The sequence below is a fragment of the Montipora foliosa genome, chromosome 8 (assembly GCF_036669935.1).
Source record: "Montipora foliosa isolate CH-2021 chromosome 8, ASM3666993v2, whole genome shotgun sequence".
Taxonomy (NCBI): domain Eukaryota; kingdom Metazoa; phylum Cnidaria; class Anthozoa; order Scleractinia; family Acroporidae; genus Montipora; species Montipora foliosa.
Window position 1 is genome coordinate 11,584,485 of NC_090876.1, and position 15,000 is coordinate 11,599,484.

Sequence of the window (15,000 nt, forward strand, 5' to 3'; positions counted from 1 at the left end):
TCTCATTTCAATAAAATTTCTGATGGTGTTCTCTATGAGGGTTTCAGGATAATGCAGGTGAGCAAAAACCATTTTGAGACGTTGGTATTCTTGATGGAAAAACTGCCAATTCGATGAGAGTTTGAAAACACGGTTTAACATTGTCTTCAGTAGAGAATGTTTATACTTGACGTCAACATGGCTTTGATAATGCAATAAAAGCCCAGTATCGGTTGGTTTCACGTAGACCTTCGTCTCTAGTCGTAGACCATTTCTGATGATCACCATGCCAAGAAAGGGAAGCTTGCTGTTGTCTTCGAGTTCCATTGTGAAGCTGAGTGAGGGGTGTATTCCATTCAGTGTTAACAAGAATTCAGAGGCAGATGAAACATCGGGCATTTTGCTGAGAGTGTCGTCGACATATCGCTTATAGAAATCAGGCATCTTGTTTTGGTTTTTTAATTTTTCTTCAATGTGGCACATAAACGCATTTGCCATTAGTGGTCCGAGGGGAGAGCCCATGGCAACCCCATCCACCTGCTCATACAAGTTTCCTTCGAATTGGAAAAGCTGGTTTTTCGTAGCAATCTCTAACAGCTCTATAAGGTTAGTTTTTGTGATGTTAAGGTCATATTCTTTGTTGAACCAATCGTCTTTGAAAGCTTTCTCCGCTAGGATTTCGATTGTTTCATCCACTGGTACGTTTGTGAAAAGAGACGAAACATCATATGACACTAAAATGTCCTGTTTATCGATTTTCATCCCCTGAAGGTCATCAGCAAACGAGAAGAAGTCATTAATGGTTTGGTCGTTGACGGACAAAGGTTTTAGCTTTTCGTCAAGCCACTTAGCAGGCTTGTAATTGTAGGTTCCTGTTGCTGAGAGGATCGGACGGACCGCTGGTTTCGTCTTGTCCGTCTTTGGTAAACCATAAAGGTGTGCGAGCCTGGAACCCTTTTGTATCAGTGAGTCAGCTATGGGTTGTGGAAGAATTTTCTTCACGATAGAGGACAATTCCTTCTCCTTTTTAAGTAGCGGGTGATAATGCTTCGGACGTCTTTCCTTTGCCTTTGGTCTTTCGAGGCGGATGGGTATAAATTTAGTTTCACTGCTAATAGATGATTCCTTCAGTAGGCTGACATACTCTGTTTTGTGCAAGATCACAACTCCCGAGCCCTTATCCGGTCGTGTAATTACGATGTCGTCTCTCTTCTTTAGCTGACCTATCGCTCTTAACATTGATTTTGGGGGTGTCGGGGCCTTCCTCTTCATGTAGTTAAGGGCAATAGAACGTAGCGTTGCAGCTGCTAATAGACCTTTTCGGCTTGTACATTTTGTTTTCCCAATACAGATCATGTGATAATACTCAGGAAGTTTGTTCCTTTGTTTTGTTCATTAAAATGAGGGAATGCACGCACGGATATGCCTGCATGCACTCTTTTTAATGAACAAAACAAAGGACCAAGCCTCCTGAGTATTATCACATGATCTGTATTGGGAAAACAAAATGTACAAGCCGAAAAGGTCTATTCCTTGTTCTCCTCGCTTAGTTTTGGTTCTAGTTTCCAATATGCTTTCTCAAAGGTTGCTTGTATCTCCATTGGTGAAACTGGCGGTGGAAGAGCGAAGTCCAGACCACGGCATAAGATCTTTGAAATGCTTTTTATTCGCAAACTTAAACCAAATCTGAACAAACAGAGTGACTCGATACGCGCGAAGTTATTTACTTTGCGTTTCTTCATGCCGCAATTTTTTTATTCTTTTGTGTGTGTGTATTGTTTCTATGTAAATATTTTAGAGTTTTGGTCAGTATCTTATTAGCATTTTTATAATCAATAGACCGTACCCTTTATGACGTAACGCCTCGCAATTCTTTTGTTGAGTGACTACTGAAACATTGCATTCTGGTATTTATAGTAGTCACTCAACAAAAGAATTTAGGTGCTGTACGTCATAAGGGGTAAGGCCTATTGCATATATTTTAGCGCATTCAAAAATTTTTACTGTTCAACTTGAAAATGACCGTCGAACGGTCGAAACGTCGTTGTTTTTTAACGTTAACTTTTATAGTGAAATCCGTTTCAAAAAACTTGTTGATTCGAATTATATCATAAGCTCAATAATGCAAGCGCTTTGATTGGTTCTTATCTATCATCTATTACAGGGCAGACGCACAGCTGACGTCATCATCAAAACTATTAATTCGTTATTATATAAAACTCACGTCGCCGTATGTCTGTTCAGTAGGGACTTTACGATCTACGACGGCGACGTCAACGAAACCGTCACCTCAAAATATAACTTTGCACTTTCGTGAGTAATACGCTCCCATCATAAAAATGCGCCAGGGGGATACAAAGGGCATTTGTGGTATAGAGGCGTAATTTCAATGAGCAATGATCAAGACAGTTAATTAATGCCGCGCAAAATTCATGTTATTGTTTCATTGCCTACAGTATTTGTCAAAAAACGGACAAATTTATATGAAGCTTGCTGGTTGCTGAAGTTGGTTTTGCATCATGGTCCAGGAGCAGCTGAATTATCGACTGATGATTGCAGCAAGTTAGTCCGCTACTTGAATGGTTTTATTCGTTTTTGTGTTTCTTTTAATCTTTTCATGTATTTGCCTTCTTTGACAACTGCAGTGACAGGGTTCACGCGATACTATACATGTACTCATTTTTGAGAGGCACAGAACCCCGGACAAAAAATTTAGCTTACCGACAACAGGCACGGCGGAGCCGAGGGAAGGCCCAATTCCAAGCAAAAAATAAAACACTTTAGAGGGCTTTTACGGTTGATCCAGGTTTATTTTTTTTTGATATCTCGCCAAGAATGCTGCATTTAGCTTGAAGATTTCAAAACTTTCTGGCGGAGAATTTCCCTAGAACTCCCTACAAGTTAGCGTCTTCGGCGCTTTCTTGTTAGCCCCCCCCCCCCCCCTCCGCCGTCCCTGGACAAAACATCTTTATTCCTCTAATATTATTAGACATAACCAATGTAGCTGATGTAGTAGTTTTTAAGGAAGCGTTCGGCTCCTCTTTGTACTCCCTCTACTTGTTTGAAGTGTTTTTTTGAGTGTGGGTCCCAACGTAGAACAACCCTTCTCATCACTCGCCGCGGGTTACACACTAAAGTAAACTTACAACAGAATAAGCTGTTTAAACTTAAATTAAAACGAAAAACAATAGTTTCAGTGACAAAAGAAAAAACACTATCACCAATGGGAAACTTAATTAAATAGTCCTGAGAAGTAGTGTCAGTGTGTATACATTAAAAGTTCAAATTAGCAACCGTCAAATGTTTTTTTTTTCACAATAACAACATTCCCACTTTTGACGTTGCTTATTTGACAGTTTTCATTCCTAGTTGGATGACAAGCTTCTCGAAGGGATGCTTAGGTAACGGCTTCGTCAGAACGTCCGTAATCATCTCACCAGTGGCTACATATTTTGAAATAATCGCTCCGTCTTGCACTCCTTCGCAAACGAAATGATAGCGTATATCAATGTGTTTGGTCCTAGCATGACCCACACGATTCTTTGCCATTGCAATAGCTCCTTGGTTGTCTTCATTAATTACGATGGGTTCCTCGAGAGGTTTTCCTACATCTGTGAGTAACCTTCGAAGCCAAATTGCTTCCTGGGTGGCCGTACTAAGGGATACATACTCAGCTTCTGCTGTCGACAGCGCAACTGTGGCCTGTTTCTTGCTCAGCCAGCTCACTGCTCCCTTAGCCAATAAAAACACGTTTCCTGAAGTGGAGTGACGGTCATCCACATCACCCGCCCAATCAGCATCTCAGTAACCAATCAGGTTTCCATCAGCACACTTCTTGTAACTCAGGCCAAGATATACAGTTCCTTTCAGATATCTGAGAATCCGTTTTGTTGCAGTTAAGTGACTTTGTATGGGATTTGCACAGAACTTCGACACAACTCCCACTGCTTGGGCGAGTTGTGATTGCAGCATAAAGTAGGATCCCAACGATGGACTGGTACGAGTTCGTATCGACTGGTTTGCTAACACTATTTACTGGGTTGCCATAGGCAAACCCAGTCGGAATCTGTGTTTAATTTCGTCGTTTTTAAATTTTTTTTTTTCCGTGTAGGTAAAAGTCTTGCCTGTCACTCCCCTGCTAAGTGGTGTCTTTGTGCATAGAGCGTTCTGGGCGTATTTTCTTAGGATCGAGAGGGTAGTGGGAAATGCGTAGATTTCTCTGGTAGACACAGTAGAACGATTAACTTAATTAACCAGCAATGGCGTTGAAAGTCATGTAACGCGAATGGCGTTTTAGTGGATCTTTGAACAAAATATACCCTTATGAAGCTCAATAATGGCAAGCGAATTGGATACTGAACAAGACAGGAGGTCCAATGTTAAAAGCGACGAGTAATGGACTTCGACAAAAATCTGTCGCCCGTCGAGCCGTAATTCAAAGTGAAATGTCTTCCTAAAATTTTGCCAAGTGTGGTGTTTTGTACAACACTGAAACCAAATGAACAGTTCTCTGGTAACTCAGTAAGGGTTCAACAAAGACAGAGAAGGAATCCATATAGTGGATTTCAGTTGTCTCGCTATTTGTATTTACCTGTTCTCAACTCTGCACAGTCTTCCGGTAACAATTGGAAATTTCACTAATAAGTCATTGACGTGAATGGCGGTTTAGAGGATCTTTAAACAAAATATACCCTCATGGAGCTCGGAATGGATCGTCAATTGGATGAGCAAGACAGCGCTGAAAAATACATATCTGGATTTTAAGCGACGAGCAATTGTCTTCGACAACAATTTCATTTTTCGCCTTTGGATATCAAGTGAGCTTTGTTTCTAATATTTTACTAACTTGGTATTACATAAAACACAGAAATCAAATAGCATTTTTTTTATGGATTTAACAAATTAACTTTGAAGGAATCGAACGCCTACAAGAATGCATCTCAGTGTTTACTCAAGTCGCATCTTAGTTGTCTGACAATTTACATTTACCTGTATTTTGTACTCAACTCTGCAAAGGTGTAAAATATTTGGAAATGTGACAGTGAAGAATTATTTGAATGAAAGTTGTTGTCACTTTTGTGCTTCATTGTTTACGGTCAAGGTTCCGAGTCGAAAAGGGTTTGATGTGAACTATCAAAACTGTACTCTTGTTTGCACGCACGCATTTGAAATTAAAATAGGAAGGTTTTTTTGCCTTTAATAGTAAATATGTTGTTTGTTTCAATTAATTTTTCTCTGGAAAAGGATTTTGCCGAGATATTTCCAGCCTTTGTGAACTGTAATATCATGTTGTATAATTTTGGAGCTTAACAAATTTGCATACCTGGGTTGAAATGTGATACGGGAGCATTTTTGTGGTATAGTGTCACGAAAATAAACAGGTCTGTTGGAAGCTTGCTTGAGTTTCAACAAAATGAGCCCCAAAATCGGCAAAAAAAAAATGTGACACTGATGAATAATTAAGTAGCTGCTATTCCCAAAACGATGGAATTACCTGGCGATAAATAACCTCGTTTTGGAGAGTAAAGTTTTGACTGTCAACCTGAAGAGTTGGGCGATTGTGATCTTTGTGTTTAATTCGCACATTTCTTGTCAAACTTTATAACACTTGAAAGAAAAAGAAAACTAACAAAAACAAAAACCCGGTATCTTGCCATCATTTGACACAGATGCTTCACTGTTTCGCGAGTGAACACGCCGCGGTAACTTGATCACGGCGCCCGCTGAATCCGATGTCACTTTCGCTTTTGCGCTTTACTTGTACAGCCAAAAGTACAATAGAAAAATCTCCCAAAATGTTTGTAGCTGATCGTAACTTTTCATATTCGGGGTTCAAAATTAATGTTGTTTTCACGTCATAAATGTTGCTGATGGCAAAATATTTTATTCTCGATCGATCGTTCAGAAAACTTCCTTCTGCTCATCCTAAAAACTATGTATCACTATTTCTTTACTTTTGCATCAATATTTGTTTCGCATAAAGCAAGCTAACAAAATCTGTTTCATGCTTGGTCCGCATTTGTTAGCGTTAAAATAGAATTTTCGGTCCAATGCTTCTATTCTGAAGTGGTAAGTTCTTTAGGTCGCCCATCCAGATACTAACCCCGCCAGACCTAGGGATTAACTTCAGTGAGCTTGTACATTACAAAGGATTTTGCCGAGATATTTCCAGCCTTTGTGAACTTTAATATCATGTTGTGTAATTTTCGAGGTTAACAAATTTGCATACGTGTGTTGAAATGTGATACGGGAGCATTTTTGTGGTATAGTGTAACGAAAATAAACAGGTCTGTTGGAAGCTTACTTGAGTTTCAACAAAATGACCCCCAAAATCGGCAAAAAAACCTGACATTGATGAATAATAAAGTAGCTGCTATCCCCAAAACGATGGAATTACCTGGCGATAAGTAACCTCGTCTTGGAGAGTAAAGTTTTGACTGTCAACCTGAAGAATTGGGCGATTGTGATCTTTGTGTTGAATTCGCACATTTCTTGTCAAACGTTATAACACTTGAAAGAAAAAGAAAACTTACAAAAACAAAAACCCGGTATCTGTGTCAAATGATGTTTCGCGAGTAAACACACCGCGGTAACTTCATCACGGCGCCCTCTGAATCCGATGTAACTTTCGATTTTGCGCTTTTACTTGTGCAGCGAAAGGTACAATAGCAAAAATCTCCCAGAATGTTTGTCGGTGATCGTAACTTTTTATATTCGGGGTTAAAAATTAATGTTGTTTTCGTGTCATAAATGTTGTTGCTGATGGCAAAATATTTTATTCTCGATCGACCGTCCAGAAAACTTCCTTCTGCTCTTCCCAAAAACTTTGTACCACTATTTATTTACTTTTGCATCAATATTTGTTTCGCATAAAGCAAGCTAACAAAATCAGTTCCTTGCTTGGTCCGCATTTGTTAGCGTTAAAGTAGAATTTTCGGTCCAATGCTTCTGTTTTGAGGGGTATATTGTTTTTGGTCTCCCATCCAGAAACTAACCCCGCCGAAGAGGCCGTAACTTCAGCGAACTATTGTAGCTGTCAGATGGTCAGAGTGCACGCTTAAACTTGTGGTAGACAGAAGTTGTGAGGGATCTTGGAAATGATCAACATGTCAGCCCAGAAGCCAATGTTTCTCGATTCCCTTTTATTTTCTTCAATCTTTCTGGGTTCAGTACTTTGCTAGTAACCACATGTCTTCTCAGGGGGCTATTTAACTAAGACTTCTACCATGGCACTACAATATACAATACCAAAACAATATCGTGTACTGTTAAAGCTACATGTTACACAAAGACAACTTAAACCTCCTGAAAGACAAAACGCAGCTCGGTTGACAATATGGAATAAAGCGCTTTGTTACTTCACTACCACACGTAAGCAATGCGTTTCTATTTTTTCTTAAGAGGACAGGAATTTCTTCTTTCTGACAAATGATTAATAGACCAGTAGCCAGGTTTTTAACCTCAGAAAAGGATTTGTTTCGTCGTATGAATGTGTGAGCCAAAGGGCCTCTACCGGTACGACTTCTAGGTGACCCCTTACATGGCTTTAATGACCCCCGACTTGAAAAAAAATTGCCTGGAACGCTGCAGTTTAATACCACCCAATTCAGTCCCTTCGTACCATAGGGAACCCAGTGTACGCTCATGGAGCGTCTAGTTTCCTTTTGCAGCCTGACGTTCAAATCACCAGGTGTGGTCACCGATTTCACTTCTGTTTGGCCAAACTTCTTGAGCATCTTTTCCATGTACTGCCCTTGATGAAGATAGACTTGCTTCCTTTTCTTGTCTTGAACGATGCAAACTCCCAAATAGTAATGCAGCTCCCCCATATCCTTCATCTTAAACTGCACTTTAAGCTAGTCTTTGCATCTCTAAAATGTTTTCCGCTAGTATCATGAGATCATCGACGTGAATTGCGATGATTGTGAGCGTATCCTTCTTTCCGATGAACACACAGGGATCTGCTGAGGCTTAAGTGAAGCCAACCTTTTCAACACTTTCCCTGAAAGCCTTATTCCAACATCGGGACGACTGCTTTAATCCATATAGCGACTTCTCTAGCTTGCATACCAGATGCTCTTCTCCGGGTTTCACGTATCCTTCCGGTTCCTGCTTGTAAATTTCTTCATTAAGTTTGCCATTAAGAAAAGCTGTCTCAACGTCCATCTGATGAATCAGGAAATCATGCTTTAGCCCACGAAACGCATCTTTTTTGACTTCGTGTCTAGCTTTCGCTGTTCGCAGTCTGGCACATGAGCGTAGGCCATACACCCAAATACTCGAGAGTGGCTCACATCCGGTTTCCTACCATACCACCGCTCATAGGGAGTTTCTCTTTCTTTTAGGGTCGTTGTGGGAAGGCGATTTCTCACATACGCAGCTGCAGAGATAGCTTCCGCCCAAAAAATGTTCGATAATCCTGCATGAGCGATCATCGAGCGTGCTGACTCAACCAAAGTTCGATTCATTCGTTCTGATACACCATTCTGTTGGGGTGAGTGTGGCACTGTAAACTCATGTGTAATTCCTCTCTCCTTCAGATAGTTTTGAAATGCAGATAACAAATACTCGCCACGATTGTCCGTCCGCAAAGTTCCTATCGCTCTGCCAGCATCGTTGGTGGTTGTGACTTCAAACTCTTTAAATTTGTCAAGCACTTCTGATTTGTGTTTCATGAAGTATACAGCGCAGCACCGTTCATCAATAAACAAAATACTTTGCTCCTCCAATTGACTGTGTTTGCATTGGACCGCACACGTCACTATGCACCAGCTGTAGTTTACGCGTCGACCGAATCCCTCCCATTGTGGGAAACGGTTTTCGACACATCGTTCCTGCCAAACATTCTTCGGAAAATGACAGTTCAGTAATTTTCTCGATGTCAATCCCTTGCACAATTCATTCGGAACACATTTCTTGAGGCGTGACTCGTGCACATGCCACAAGTCACTACGAGATTGCGCAACTGAAGCATACCCGGTAGAGACAACTTGACAATAAAAATACTCGGTTTGTAGCCATGCATGTTAAAAATTTGGTTAAACATTTACATTTTTATCCTTGCTGAAGAAGGCAACGGTTGTAGCCGAAACGTCCGAGACGATAAGAATTTTTAGCCAGTATAAACTTTTGAATTCCTCTTTTTACCAAATTTTTTACAACTTGACAATCTAGTTGATAGATTTTATCAGCCAGTGACCCTTTCCACGAAGCTTTCCATTCTCATCCCAGATACAGCAATTATTAGGGCCAAATTCGACAGCGTTACCCTTAGCAACTGCAGCTCGTACAGAAAACAAGTTGCAGTTGAGTTTAGGCATGTACAGCACACCATACAAGACAGCTTTCTTAGCCTCAGTTCCTGGAAACAGCATATTCATTTGAACGTGTCCAGATCCCAATGCTTTCACAACACGACCGTTTCCTAGAGCAACGCTTTCAGGCTTTTCAAATTCCTGGAAAGTAGTCAAAATGTGCTTCTCTTTTGTCATATGACTTGATGCACCCGAGTCGATCAGTCATGGATAGCATTCTTTATCCGCAGACTTAACGTTTCCAACAAACGCCATAAACGCTGTAGCATTCACCATCGACGTCAGAATTTCCTTGTCTGCTCTTCTCACTCTCGGCTATCTTTGCTTTGTGCCATTTACGCTTCCTGGGACAATAACGCTGAATATCACCGACATAACCACATCCAAAACAAGTGGGTGAATCTTTTGGACAGTATGAATGTGACCCACATTACCGCATCCATAACATGTTGGTCGATCCCGTGGCGTATTTCCCGTAAAGGCCCCCGTCAGTGCTGACCCAGCTCCACTCGACTGACCGGATAGCTCAGATTGCTTTATTTCCTCATGTATGAGTGCTTGCTGAACATAATCCAGGCTAACATCATCCATTCTAGCTTCAATGGCGGTGGCAAGGGTTGCAAAACGTCTTGGTAAACTTCCTAACAAAGTGACAACTTGATCCTCTTCAGAAATAGGCTCGTCAATTGCCGTAAGTTTATTAGTAATATACTTCATGTGCTTTAAATGTTGATCAAACGATGGGCCTTTTTTCATCTCGGAGCGAGAATACTGCTTTTTCAGCAGCAATTTGTTCGCGAGAGTCTCTCGCTCGAAGTGGTTTTTCAAGGCATTCCAGTTCTTCACACGAGGTGACCAAGTAAAGCTGGGCACTATCAATCGCCAATACAATTGTCGAGAACGCTTTGTGTAACCGCGACTGGAAAAGTGCCGCCGCCGCTGCTGTCTCTTCGCTTGCAAGGACTTCTGAACCATCAACAAGATTTCATAATCCTTTCGCCATAAGTAAATGTTTCATCTGAAATTTCCAAGTGTTCCAGTTACTCCCGTCAAGTTTCTCGATCGACCACTTCTCCTCAATGACTCAACTAAACAGTAAACTTGAAATCGAACTCGTCATAGATTCGAAAACCTACTCGTAAATCCAAAATCCACAAGCGTTGTTCAGCTCAAGTTGACAACATCGACAACATCGTCCTGGGCTCATAACCTTTTACTTTTCCCAACGTAGAACAACCCTTCTCGTCACTCGCCGAGGGTTACACACTAAAGTAAACGTACAACAGAATACGCTGTTTAAACTTAAATTGAAACGAAAAACAATAGTTTCAATAACAAAAGAAAAAACACTATCACCAATGGGAAGCTTAATTAAATAGTCCTGAGAAGTAGTGTCAGTGTGCATACATTTAAGTTCAAATAACAACATTTTTGATATCTCGCCAAGAATGCTGAATTTAGCATTTCCGAGCTTCAAGATTTCAAAGTTAGTGTCTCCGGAGCTTGCTTGTTAGCCCCGCCACTCCCCCTCCCCCCCACCCCAATACAAAATACATTCCGCCGTCCCTGGACAAAACATCTTTATTCCTCTAATATTATTAGACATAACCAATGTAGCTGATGTAGTAGTTTTTAACGAAGCGTGCGGCTCTTCTTTTTACCCACTCTACTTGTTTGAAGTGTTTTTTTAAGTGTGGCTCCCAATCTGAGGTAGCGTATTCCACGTGAGGTCGCACAAGTGCATTGAAAGTTGCCTCTTTCACACCCTCGGGACAACTGCTCAGATTTCGTCGGAGAAATCCGAGTAATCGATTAGCTTTCTTTTAATTACATGGTGGATCCAGTCGAGATTTCTGGACAGTTCTACGCCCAGATAGGGGTGGTGGGAGACTGAATGCAACACTTTGCCCATAAGGACGTAGTTTTTGCTTCCTCGATATTCTTAGGACGTGGCACTTACTGGGGTTAAATTTCATTTGCCATTTCTGGGCCCATTCTCGAAGTGCTGCTAGATCTGACTGCAGTTTGACGGCATCATTATTAAGACTCAATAGTGCTGTAAATCAAAGTATATTCGGCGAACACATGCATCTTTGAGGTACAATTTTCTCCTAGATCGTTAATGTATAAGAGAAACAAAAGGGGACCGAGGACTGTCTCCTGGGGAACCCCTAATGGAACTGGAATTTCCGGGGAGGTGTACCCATCAACGACAACTGACTGGCTTCGACACGTAAGCCATTGCGTTAGGCAGGTGTTTAGGGCAACCCGTATACATGCCATAGTAACGTAGTTTCACCAAGAGGCGCTGATGCGGAACCCCGGAATGTCCCAGGGCCGTCGGTGAATACGAAGTGATTTCCGGTAACTTCAGTTGGAAAGCGACTTGGTTTGAATTCGGTGCGAAGACCACACTAATCTACCCGGTACACCGTCGTAGTTTGAGAAAACAAATCTAGGATGTCTCTTAACGATGTATTTGCTGAACCAATGCTTGCTACAGATGATTATTTAAACATATCTCTGAATCAACTGTTTGAACTTGACAAGAAAGGGTTGCTGCTGAAGATAGATGTGACCCTGCGATATAAACTTTATCCGATACAGGGGACAGGATTCGGAGGCCACAAGTCCATCGTTCTCACCACAGATGATGAGCCCTTTTAACCGTGGAGCTTAGTTTCATTACAGTCGACGGCGTAAAACATATCTATCCAGGAACAAAACATCTTCCCAAGTCTTTGAAACACAAAATGGAGTACCTCGGTACAATCAAGGCCAAGGGTCAGGAATTGATTGCAATAGCAGTGGCCGTGATGAAGCACTTTGGAAGCTACTTCAAGTTTTGCAACAACTGCCAACATCACTGCAACAAGTAGGCTGCAGCGATCGGTTTGGAGGGAGCGCGAAGCCTGACCGACGGCGACATGGTGGCAATAACGGGATAAGTGGCTGCAATTTTGGTTTTTCTGATTGCTATGTTGCGATAGAGCACGTAGACTGGCCATCATTTAGCGGGTATACGGACCTCTTTTATTTCTTCAGTACAACTAGTTGCCTCGTGTATCTTCTTGCTGACTCCAGCCGCAGTTTTTGATCAAATTGCCAGATGTCTAGCTTTCGTTTCTTGGAAACAGATATTGTTGTAACACTTCCACATTCCGGAAGCTGAACCAACTTAATAGGGAAAAACAAAATAGGTTGAAGAATTAAGTTTAGTTTGTATGCGTTTTCCTGGTATTAATAAGAAGTACCCATATGGTCTAGATAGCAGCAACAATATAGATATTCGTATAAACATAACAACTTTCTTTAATTTTCCAGACATGTTTCGACGGTACATCCGTCATCTTCAGTGTTACATATTTTGAAATCGCCCGATCTCAACCAGCAGGTGAAACACATTAACCTGACTCTCTCCCTGTAAGGAACTAAGCGTCACTCATTTAAATTTTTGTTTTGTTCTGTTTTGATTTAATACGCAATATTGACAACGCAATGTAACGAAGTTTGTAAGATCGCGCGCGCTTTAAATTCAACGGCGATTTCAAAATATGTAACACTGAAGATGACGGATGTACCGTCGAAACATGTCTGGAAAATTAAAGAAAGTTGTTATGTTTATACGAATAAGTACCCATATGAAGTCATGTAAAATAAAAAAGTGATATTAATTAGAAAATATTAAACAAAAACGATAGTCTGTTATCGGTTTTGCCAGTCACAAATACATGTATGAGATTCATTGTACGAAATTAACATATATAGGCAAGGAACCTGAACCTCCGCTTCAGCCTTTCTTCTTCGGGTTTCAGGCCGAACGGAACCCTAAAGAAAAACCCCTAGAAAAAGAGAAAGTGACATTGAACTGACCTGCATGGACGAAGAAGAGAAATCGCTGGATCGCAGTTTAATTTGAAATGGCCGTCACGGGGAAGACTATTCGCAAAGCTTGCCTGAAATTGTTTATTGATAGATTTTTTATTCTAGTCTGTATTCTTTGGCGTCTTTTCTCTTCTTCAACCGACCGATCGACCAACACTTTTGGGGGATGGCTCTGTGTGGAAGTAACAGAAACCAAATATTGTTTACTTAATAAAATTTTTAAGTTGCTGCTACTTTCACTTTCCTCCTCCTCCACTTCTTCAGCGTCTGATTATTTTCTTTCTATTTCTGTCGACTTTGAGCGGCATAGCAACGTTCAACATTGGGCTATTGCATAAAATAAAATAATATGATCTGAAACTATCTGAAACGCCACCCACCCCCGCGGTTGAGAACTCTTATTCGATTAGAGTCACACCTTTGAGGAATTCCTGCAAAATTAGTTGAACCTCTTTACAACTTCTTGAAAAAATGAATAGGCTATTTCCGAGTTCATGTCTGCCTCCTGTTCAAAGCGAGTCTAAGTGCGAAGTTTTTCTTATGAAAATTGGTTTTCATTCATATGTAAAGTAGAAGTAATTACCATCACAAAAACTTTGCACTTAGACTCGCTTTGAAGAGGAGGCAGAAATGAACCCGGAAATGGCCTATTAAACCCTTACGAATTCCCAGTGATAACCGTTTCCCAATCTAGAATTGCGAGATAAATTCCTCGCAATCTCTAGTATTCCTGGAGAAAGCAGTTTTCCCCACAAGATTTCTAATTTCTAGACAAAGAATAACGCAGATTCCGAAACAATGCTGCAGTTCATTCCTTCAAGAAATCCAAGAAAAAAAGCTTGCCCCATGAAGATTTCCATGAAAAAACCAGGTCGCTCCATCAACAATTCCACTATTACCTATCGGGGAGGTCGTCGACTCTCGTCTCACGGTCATCGGTGAAATACATCTTGTTCACCAACTTTGGACAGTCCGAAACCGAATACCGCTGTGCGCGAGATCTCCAGTACGTACTTGAGACCAAGGGTACAGTTTTTCCCGGTGCGGACTTACCAAGGCTGGTGATTAACTGTTTATTTTCTCCTAAAAAGTGTTCGCTTACTGGAAACCGTACCTAAAGGCTGGCCTGTTAGGCTTACTCTAACATTGCAGAAACGATCAAAAAGAAATATCAGGCAATAATCTATTCTCAAGATTTAATTGCTTTATAAAGTAACACTGGTTTTTTATAGTAATCACTAACCAACACCTGTCAATTACATAGAAAGGATTTTGCCTTGGTTGGCAGGCAAGAGAGAAAAATAGGTACGCAATGCGTACATGTGTGTAGCCCTTTCGACACCCTACTACCAATGGAGTGTTTCAGGTCTCGGTAAAGGAAAATGAGGTGTCCGCGGGAAAAAAATTGTCGCGCTGCTATTTTTTGTATAGGAACAAACTATGTATTATTTTAAAGCTAATAGATTGAATTATTTGAATAAAGTTTTTATTTTGTGGTACCTTGTGTTGCCTTTTAGTTTTGAGACCCCAAACTCAGAACGACCCAGTCTGCTGTAGAACCTCCTGCCCCTTCGTTTTATTGCGAAAATAACCGTACTTTGTTGCATCTTAGTCACAGATTAATGCACTCCAATATTTTGTGAGGAATTTTTGATATGTTACGAATTGAAGGAAATATCACGTACCAAAGTCGAAACTCTCATCTCATACTTAATTTGGGCAGAAACCATAAAATCCGTCTCCGAAGACAAGCGAAAAATTCCTCACACAGTATTTGGGGTAGTACAATCATCTATTAGAACTAAAAGTTTGAAAGCGATAC

At 40.9% G+C, this 15,000-nt stretch overlaps 1 protein-coding gene and 2 pseudogenes across 4 annotated transcripts in view; 1 reads left to right on the forward strand and 2 right to left on the reverse strand.

The window, feature by feature from the left end:
* Positions 1–1,251, reverse strand: part of LOC137967410 (uncharacterized) — a 2,399-nt pseudogene extending 1,148 nt beyond the window's left edge.
* The window catches only part of LOC137968093 (uncharacterized), a 139,563-nt gene that overhangs the window by 96,702 nt on the left and 27,861 nt on the right, over positions 1–15,000 (reverse strand). For 2 of the 4 annotated variants that reach the window (XM_068814717.1, XM_068814716.1), the window contains one exon: positions 14,361–15,000. This exon is cut by the window's right edge and continues 2,110 nt beyond it. The exons of the other annotated variants lie outside the window; for them this stretch is intronic. The gene's annotated coding sequence lies outside the window, so the exon portion shown is untranslated. Of the gene's footprint in view, positions 1–14,360 lie in introns of those variants that run through there. 4 annotated transcript variants of the gene reach the window in all.
* Positions 11,556–12,283, forward strand: LOC137968098 (uncharacterized; annotated as a pseudogene).